Source organism: Canis aureus, unplaced genomic scaffold (genome assembly GCF_053574225.1).
Source record: "Canis aureus isolate CA01 unplaced genomic scaffold, VMU_Caureus_v.1.0 ptg000346l_RagTag, whole genome shotgun sequence".
Taxonomy (NCBI): Eukaryota; Metazoa; Chordata; class Mammalia; order Carnivora; family Canidae; genus Canis; species Canis aureus.
Genome location: NW_027554570.1, coordinates 43,118 through 52,862, shown reverse-complemented (window position 1 = coordinate 52,862; position 9,745 = coordinate 43,118). Strand labels below are relative to the sequence as shown.

At 39.7% G+C, this 9,745-nt stretch overlaps 1 pseudogene; it reads right to left on the bottom strand.

Moving 5' to 3' along the window:
• Positions 1-2,271: 2,271 nt before the first annotated feature.
• On the bottom strand, positions 2,272-3,225 carry LOC144310023 (18S ribosomal RNA; annotated as a pseudogene).
• Positions 3,226-9,745: the final 6,520 nt, after the last annotated feature.

Below are 9,745 nucleotides of genomic sequence, written 5' to 3'. Positions count from 1 at the left end.
GGCTAGGGGCCAGGCCGGAAAGATTAGTCATATATGTTCTTGGGTGATAATTAGTGTGGATAGTGTAAATGACCCGTTTATTAGGAGGACTGATAGGAGAATGATTGCTAGTGTTACTTCATATGAGATTGTTTGAGCTACTGCTCGGAGGGCTCCGATTAGAGCGTATTTGGAGTTTGAGGCTCATCCTGACCAAAGGATGGAGTATACGGCGAGACTTGATATTGCTAGTATGAATAGGACTCCTAAGTTTATATTAATGAGTGGGTAGGGCATTGGGAGAGGGATTCATATAGTTAGGGCTAGTGATAGAGCTAGAATGGGGGCTAGAATGAATATTGATATGGAGGATGTAAGTGGTCGTAGAGGTTCTTTTGTGAAGAGTTTTACTGCATCTGCGATTGGTTGAAGGAGGCCGTAGGGGCCTACGATATTAGGCCCTTTTCGAAGTTGTATGTAGCCTAAGACTTTTCGTTCAACGAGGGTGAGGAAGGCTACGGCAAGAAGGATTGGGATGATAAGAGAGATAATGTTGATAAAGAACATTTTGTTAGGGAGAGGAATTGAACCTCTGATAATAAAGGTTTAAGTTTTACGCAGTTACCGGGCTCTGCCACCCTAACAAAGCCCCTTTTCTCGGGCTTATGAGGAGATAAACTGGTTAGATTGAGTTGACTTCATCTATTAGTTTTAAGGCGCCTTTGTGAGGTAGGCCTTACATCCCTTGTCCTTTCGTACTGGGGGAGGTTATATAATAGATAGAAACCGACCTGGATTACTCCGGTCTGAACTCAGATCACGTAGGACTTTAATCGTTGAACAAACGAACCCTTAATAGCTGCTGCACCATTAGGATGTCCTGATCCAACATCGAGGTCGTAAACCCTATTGTCGATATGGACTCTTGAATAGGATTGCGCTGTTATCCCTAGGGTAACTTGTTCCGTTGATCAAAAATTATTGGATCAATAAGTGATGTTATATTTTGACTTGTGGGTCTAAATTTTAATCACTCGGGAGTTTTTTTATATTCCGAGGTCACCCCAACCTAAATTGCTAACCCACAATAATGGTGTAATGTTATGCCTTGTAGGTATTTAGTATCCATAAGTTTGGGTTAGTTAATTAAAGCTCCATAGGGTCTTCTCGTCTTATTGTGGCATTCCCGCCTCTTCACGGGAAGGTCAATTTCACTGATTGGGAATAAGAGACAGTTAAACCCTCGTGTGGCCATTCATACAAGTCCTTATTTAGAGAACAAATGATTATGCTACCTTTGCACGGTCAGGATACCGCGGCCGTTAAACAAGTGTCACTGGGCAGGCAGTGCCTCCAATACTAGAAATGCTGGAGGTGATGTTTTTGGTAAACAGGCGGGGTTTGTGTTTGCCGAGTTCCTTTTACTCCTTTTAATCTTTCCTTAAATGCATGCCTGTGTTGGGTTAACAATAGGGTAGATAAGTATTTCATTTTTGGGTTGATATTATCAGATTGTTAACTATCAGTGGTCTATCCGTTTCTGATATAAGCTTATGCGGGGAGAAAATAGTTCTTGTTACTCATACTAGCATTGTTGCTTCTATATTTAAATAGAATGGCCCAGGAGGTATAATTAGGAGTTGATGTAATATGATTGGGATTAAGTTATATTGTTTGTTGAGCTGGAACGCTTTCTCAATTGGTGGCTGCTTTTAAGCCAACTATGGTGATGTTAGTATATACTCTCTAATAAAGGTTGTATCCTGATTCTAAGAAGCTGTACCTTCTTAGACTATATTTTAAATTTACATTAAAATTTTGTTTTTTTTTAGGTAAATTTAAAGTTGAACTAAAATTCTGTTTGTGGGCAACCAGCTATCACCAGGCTCGTTAGGCTTTTCACCTCTACCCACAAATCTTCTCACTATTTTGCTACATAGATGAGTTGATCCTTTTAGATTGTTTATGGGTAGCTCGTCTGGTTTCGGGGAGCTTAGCTTAAGTTCTCTTTGTTAAGTCGTTTCTGGCTAGTTCATTATGCAAAAGGTAAAAGGGGTAATCTTTGCTGTTTAATACTGTTAAGATGTCTTTCATCATTCCCTTACGGTACTATCTCTATCGCTCCAATTAAAATTTCTATCTCCTATACTTTTATTATTTAACTAAATGTTTTACTTTATATGTCTGTGATACTTAAGTTTGGGGTTAGTTGGGCTAGCTTTTGTTCAAAGTGGTCCATAAGTAATGAAATCTTCTGGGTGTAGGCCAGACGCTTTAGTTAAGCTACACTTTGATTAATCCAAGCACACCTTCCGGTATGCTTACCTTGTTACGACTTGTCTCCTCTTGTGTCTTAGTTAAGTTAATATGGTTATGGTTGTGTCTTATTACTTGAGGAGGGTGACGGGCGGTGTGTGCGTGCTTCATGGCCCTATTCAATTAAGCTCTCTATTCTTAATTTACTACTAAATCCTCCTTCAGTTTTTAATTTCATAAAAACGTTCGTGGAATGTTCTTGGGTAGAAAATGTAGCCCATTTCTTCCCACCCCATAAGTTACACCTTGACCTAACTTTTTTATGTAAAATGATTGTGCTTACTATTCTACCTTTTGAGGGTTTGCTGAAGATGGCGGTATATAGACTGAATTAGCAAAGGGTGGTGAGGTTTATCGGGGTTTATCGATTATAGAACAGGCTCCTCTAGAGGGATATAAAGCACCGCCAAGTCCTTTGAGTTTTAAGCTATTGCTAGTAGTCCTCTGGCGAATTATTTTGTTGTAAAATTATCTATGTTTAGGGCTAAGCATAGTGGGGTATCTAATCCCAGTTTGGGTCTTAGCTATCGTGTAGTCAGATTATTATAAAGTCACTTTCGTGGTCTATTTTATGGTAACTGTAGCTTTTTACGGCTTAGTTAAGTTTTAACTTTAGTGCAAAGGTATCTTAAACACGCTTTACGCCGTGGGCCTATTAGTTTGGGTTAATCGTATGACCGCGGTGGCTGGCACGAAATTTACCAACCCTTTTTAGTATGGCTTAGTCAAACTTTCGTTTATGGCTTAATTTTTATCACTGCTGTATCCCGTGGGGGTGTGGCTTAGCAAGGTGTTATGAGCTACTTAAGAGTGGCTTGATACCTGCTCCTTTAGATCACTGCTGATTTTAAGGGCATTCTCACTGGGGCGTGGAGACTTGCATGTGTAAGTCTACTAAGAACTAATAGGAAGGCTAGGACCAAACCTTTGTGTTTATGGAGTCGTGCGACTCATCTTGGCATTTTCAGTGCCTTGCTTTATTAATTAAGCTACATTAACTTATACTGAAATTGTAGTGTGTATAATAAATAAAATACATAGTAAATATGAGAGGAAAAAAAAAGGGGATGCTATCTATAGATAGACCACGAGATCGAATGCGTGTAAGACTGTTGTGTTAAGTTAACTAGAGTAGCAATACATTTGTATACAATTTAAATAAAGCTTGTGAGTATTGTATGCACTTAGTCCTGTTTTTGGGGTTTGGCAGGACATAAATAAGTGTATAATAGATGACATGAGTTTATGGGGGGTAAGGGGGGTTTGTATAAGTTAACTTAATGTCTTGCGCGTGTACGTACGTGTACACACGTGTACGTACGTGTACACACGTGTACGTACGTGTACACACGTGTACGTACGTGTACACACGTGTACGTACGTGTACACACGTGTACGTACGTGTACACACGTGTACGTACGTGTACACACGTGTACGTACGTGTACACACGTGTACGTACGTGTACACACGTGTACGTACGTGTACACACGTGTACGTACGTGTACACACGTGTACGTACGTGTACACACGTGTACGTACGTGTACACACGTGTGTCCTAGAATTATATGTCCTGAAACCATTGACTGAATAGCACCTTGATTTTATGCGTGAGTTGATAAATGATAATGAATAAGTCCAGCTACAAGTTATTTGACTGCATTAGGGCCGCGACGGGCATATTCCCTGAGAGCAGAAGATAAGTTAGAGTTAGTGCCGTTGCGGTCATAGATGAGTGATAGCAGATTCCCCCCCTAAAAATAAAAGATACCAAATGCATGACACCACAGTTATGTGTGATCATGGGCTGATTAGTCACTAGTCCATCGAGATGTCCCATTTGCGAGAATTAGTAGGATTGGAATAAATAGAGTCATGGCCCTGAGGTAAGAACCAGATGCCAGGTATAGTTTCATGATAGTAACCCCCACATTAGCATGGGCCCGGAGCGAGAAGAGTGACATTACAGGCAAGGATTGATGGTTTCTCGAGGCATGGTGATTAAGCCCTTATTGGACTAAGTGATATGCATCTAGTTACTGTTGAGGATCAATGGGTTGTGGAATTGGACTAGACATGTCCTATGTAAAGATATAATATCATGTACATGCTTATATGCATGGGGCAAGCCATTAATGCACGACGTACATAGGGGAGGGAAAGAAGGATTTTTTGGAGATACTGACATAGCACAGTAGAGGTGGTCCAATATATGAATGTAGGGGGTGTCAGGGAATAGTTTAAGAAGAATTTCAGCTTTGGGTGCTGATGGTGGAGCAAGAGCTTCTTCCTTGAGTCTTAGGGAGGGCGACTACTCTCCATTTTTGGTTTACAAGACCAAGGTAATGATTATACTACAAAGACTCTTCATTTTAGAAGATTATTTTCGATAACGCTAATTGTTGGCATTAGAATCAATAGGATGGTGAAATATAGAATTGAGGCGACCTGTCCGATAATGATGAAAGGGTGTTCAACTGGCTGTCCTCCAATCCAAGTTAAAGTGAGAAGATCGGCGACTAAAAGTCAGAATAGGCATTGGCTGAGGGGTCGGAATATTATACTGCGTTGCTTAGATGTGTGGAGGAATGGAATGAATGCTAAAATTAGGATGGAGAATACTAGGGCGAGTACACCTCCTAATTTATTAGGGATAGATCGTAGGATGGCATAGGCGAATAGGAAGTATCATTCAGGTTTGATATGTGGAGGGGTGTTTAGGGGGTTTGCAGGGGTGTAGTTGTCTGGATCTCCTAATAGGTCTGGTGAAAATAAAACTAGTGATATTAAGACTAGGAGCAGGAGTAGGATTCCTAGGATATCTTTAATTGTGTAGTAGGGGTGAAACGGAATTTTGTCTGAGTCTGATGTGATTCCTGAGGGGTTGTTGGATCCGGTTTCGTGTAGAAATAGGAGGTGTACTATTGCTAGAGCTGCGATGATGAATGGAAAGATAAAATGAAATGCAAAGAATCGTGTTAAGGTTGCTTTGTCTACTGAGAAGCCACCTCAGATTCACTCTACTAAGTTGGTTCCGATATAGGGGATGGCGGAGAGAAGGTTAGTGATTACAGTTGCCCCTCAAAATGATATTTGTCCTCACGGCAGTACATAGCCTATGAATGCTGTGGCTATGGTTGCGAATAGTAGTACAATTCCAATGTTTCATGTTTCTATGAATACATAGGATCCATAGTATAGGCCTCGTCCCACATGTATGAATAGGCAGATGAAGAATATGGAAGCGCCATTTGCATGTATATAGCGGATAATTCAGCCGTAGTTAACGTCTCGACAGATGTGGGTGACCGATGAAAAAGCTGTGGCCGTGTCCGATGTGTAGTGTATAGCTAGAAATAAACCTGTTAGAATCTGTAGAATCAAGCATACTCCTAATAAGGACCCGAAATTCCATCAAGCAGAGATGTTAGATGGCGCTGGGAGGTCAATGAATGAATTGTTGACAATTTTGGCTAGTGGGTGGGTTTTTCGAATGTTGGTCATTAATGTTCTTATAGTTGAAATACAACGATGATTTTTCATGTCATTAGTCATGGTTAAATTCCATGTAGGAATAATGATAACATACATTGTATTTATTTTAAGTATCGTTTTTGTGATGAGTTTTGTGGGTTTTGCCACTAAACCATCTCCTATTTATGGTGGGCTTGTGCTAATTATTAGCGGTGGGATTGGTTGTGCGATTGTTCTGAATTTTGGGGGTTCTTTTTTAGGGCTGATAGTGTTTTTAATTTATTTGGGGGGTATATTAGTAGTATTTGGTTATACAACTGCTATGGCTACTGAGCAATACCCTGAGGTGTGAGTTTCAAATAAGGCTGTTCTAGCGGCTTTTATTACTGGTCTATTGTCTGAGTTGTTGACTGCTTGCTATATTTTGAAGGATGATGAGGTGGAGGTAGTATTAAAGTTTAATGGAATAGGGGATTGGGTAATTTATGATACGGGGGACTCTGGGTTTTTTAGTGAAGAGGCTATGGGTATTGCGGCTTTATATAGTTATGGAACCTGGTTGGTGATTGTTACAGGTTGGTCGCTGTTAACTGGTGTGTTGGTTATCATGGAAGTTACCCGTGGTAATTAAGGATTAGTAGGCTGAGAATTATAGTTAGTATGAACGATAGGAAATAGAGCTTGATGAGACCCTTTTGATTTGAAATAAGGGTAGAAGATTTTATTTGGAAATACGAGATTGATTTGGGTAGGATGTTTTCTAGTCAGATGGAGTCCAGAAGTATAGATGCTGATTTCTGGCTGATGGTTAAACTTGTTTTAGGTGTGAGGCGGTGCATAATGGTTGGATAATAGCCAAGGAGGGTGGAAAATTTAAAGTAATTAGATGGATAGTTAAATTTGAGTCCTTGTATGGTAAGGTTTAGTTCTAGTGCCAGGATGAAACCCAAGATAGTTACTGCAAGGGCTATCATTTTTAGATAATGAGGCATAGTTATCTGTGGGATGGTGGTGGGTGTGATGCTGTGGGAGATAATGTATCCTGCAAATACACTTCCGATAAGGAGTCGTTTAATAGAGTTAATTAGGAGAGGATTATTCTCGTTGATAAGGATTATAGGGGAGAAGCGGGGCTGGCCTAGTAGAGCGAAGAATATAATTCGGGTGCTGTAGGCAGCGGTTAGGGATGTGGCAACGAGTGTAATTAAGAGGGCTCAGGCGTTGGTATTCGACGTGTTAGCGGACTCGATGATCAGGTCTTTGGAGTAGAATCCTGTAAGGAAAGGTATGCCTGTTAATGCGAGGCTTCCGACAATCAGGGAAGTTGTGGTGAAGGGAAGGACTTTAAATAGGCCACCTATCTTTCGAATGTCTTGTTCATCGTTTAGGCTGTGGATAATTGACCCTGAACATATGAATAACATAGCTTTAAAAAATGCGTGAGTGCAGATGTGTAAGAAGGCTAGGTAAGGCTGGTTAATGCCAATTGTTACTATTATTAGGCCTAGTTGGCTTGAGGTAGAGAACGCTACAATTTTTTGATATCGTTCTGTGTAAGAGCGCAGATTGCAGTAAATAGTGTAGTAATAGCCCCTAAGCATAAAGTGAGGGTTTGAATAGTTTGATTATGCTCTATTAGTGGATGAAAGCGGATAAGAAGAAATACTCCTGCTACAACTATTGTGCTTGAGTGAAGTAGGGCTGATACAGGAGTGGGGCCTTCTATGGCTGAGGGGAGTCAGGGATGTAAGCCGAATTGAGCAGATTTACCGGTAGCTGCTAATAGTAAGCCAAGTAGCGGCAAATTAAAATTATCGTTTGTTGTAATAAAGATTTGTTGAAGGTCTCATGTGTTTAAGTTCAATAGAAACCATGCTATGGTTATAATGAAGCCTACATCTCCAATACGGTTATAGAGGATAGCTTGTAGGGCAGCTGTATTTGCATCGGTTCGGCCGTATCATCATCCAATAAGTAAAAATGATATAATGCCAACTCCTTCTCAGCCAATGAATAGTTGGAATATGTTGTTTGCGGTGACTAAGACTATTATAGTAATAAGAAATAAGAGAAGATACTTGAAAAATCGGTTAATATAAGGATCGGAGTGTATATATCATATAGAAAACTCTATAATAGACCACGTGACAAAAAGGGCTACGGGCACAAAGATTATTGAGAAGTAGTCTAATTTAAAACTCATGGATAGTTTTATGGTCTGGATTGTTATTCAATGTCAGTTTGAAACAATTGTTTCCTGTCCTGAGTAGATGAATATTATTGTGGGAATTATGCTAATTATGAATGCGTAAGAAGTAGCGGTTTTTACATAGTATGGGTATAGCTTATTTTTGTAGAGTTTAGTAGAGGTTATAATGATGGGCAAAGTAAGAATGACTAGAGCTGTGATTATGCATGAAGTAAATATATTTATTACTTTTATTTGGAGTTGCACCAATTTTTTGGTTCCTAAGACCAATGGATTACTTCTATCCTATAAAAGTTGAAAAAGCCATGTTCTTATACATGGGAGCATGAGTTAGCAGTTCTTGCAGTACTTTTTCGGTAAGCAAAAAGGTTTGAGCTTTTATTATTAGATTCACAATCTAATGTTTTTGTTAAACTATGCTTACAGTAGATGGGACCGAGAATAATTTTAGGGTTATTTTAGGGTTAAGGGATAGGAGGAGTAGAGGCAGTAGATGCAAGGTTATTAGGGCATTTTCTCGTGTGAATGACGGTTTGATATTTTTGATATGGTGGGAATATTTACCACGCTGTGTGGTGATTAGTATATAAAGTGAGTATAGGGCAGTGATGGTGATGTTAATTCCTATTAGAATAATAGTAATGTTGGATCATGAGAATGAGGATATCACTACAAATAGTTCTCCGATAAGATTAATTGTTGGAGGAAGAGCCAGATTTGTGAGGCTTGCTAATAACCATCAGGCTGCTATCAGGGGAAGGAGGGTTTGAAGTCCTCGTGCGAGAATCATAGTACGGCTATGGATTCGTTCGTAATTGGAGTTGGCTAAGCAGAATAGCATCGAGGATGTTAAACCATGGGCAATTATTAGGGCTGTTGCACCTATATAACTTCATGGTGTTTGAATAAGAACCGCTACAATAACGAGTGCCATATGACTAACTGAGGAGTATGCAATTAGGGATTTTAGATCTGTTTGACGGAGACAGATAGAGCTTGTTATGATTATGCCTCATAGAGATAATATTATGAAAGGATACGCTATGAAGTTGGTCAGGGGGTTTAGTAGGGTTGTAATTCGTATCATGCCATAGCCTCCTAATTTCAGGAGTACGGCGGCAAGTACCATGGAGCCGGCAATAGGGGCCTCTACGTGTGCTTTTGGTAGTCACAAGTGGAGGCCGTATAGAGGTATCTTTACTATGAATGCTATCATGCATGCCAATCATAAGAAAACATTAGATCAGGAGTTTGGCAGAGGTTGAATTCAGTATTGAATTATGAGAAAATTTAGGGAGCCCATGAAATTGTGGATGTAAAGGAGAGCTACTAGGAGTGGGAGAGATCCTATTAAAGTATAAAATAAGAAGTAGAGCCCTGCGTTTAGTCGTTCAGTTTGATTCCCCCATCGGGTAATAATGATCAGGGTTGGGATTAGTGTTGCCTCAAATAGGATGTAAAAGAAGATAAGTTCAGAGGCGGTGAAAGTTATAATTAGGAACAACTGGAGAAGAATCAGTATTGAAATATATAGTTTTTTTCGAGTTAAGGGTTCTTTTGATAAATGGTGTTGGCTTGCTATAAGTATAAGGGGTAGAAGTCATGTTGTAAGTGCTAGTAGCGGTGCTGATAGGGAGTCAGAGAAAAATATTAAGGAGGGGTTCAATGTATTATCATTTGGTTGATTCAGGTAGAATAAGCTGATTAAGCTGATTAGCAAACCATATGTTGTCGTGTTAATTCAGATTATGTTAGGCTTTGATACTC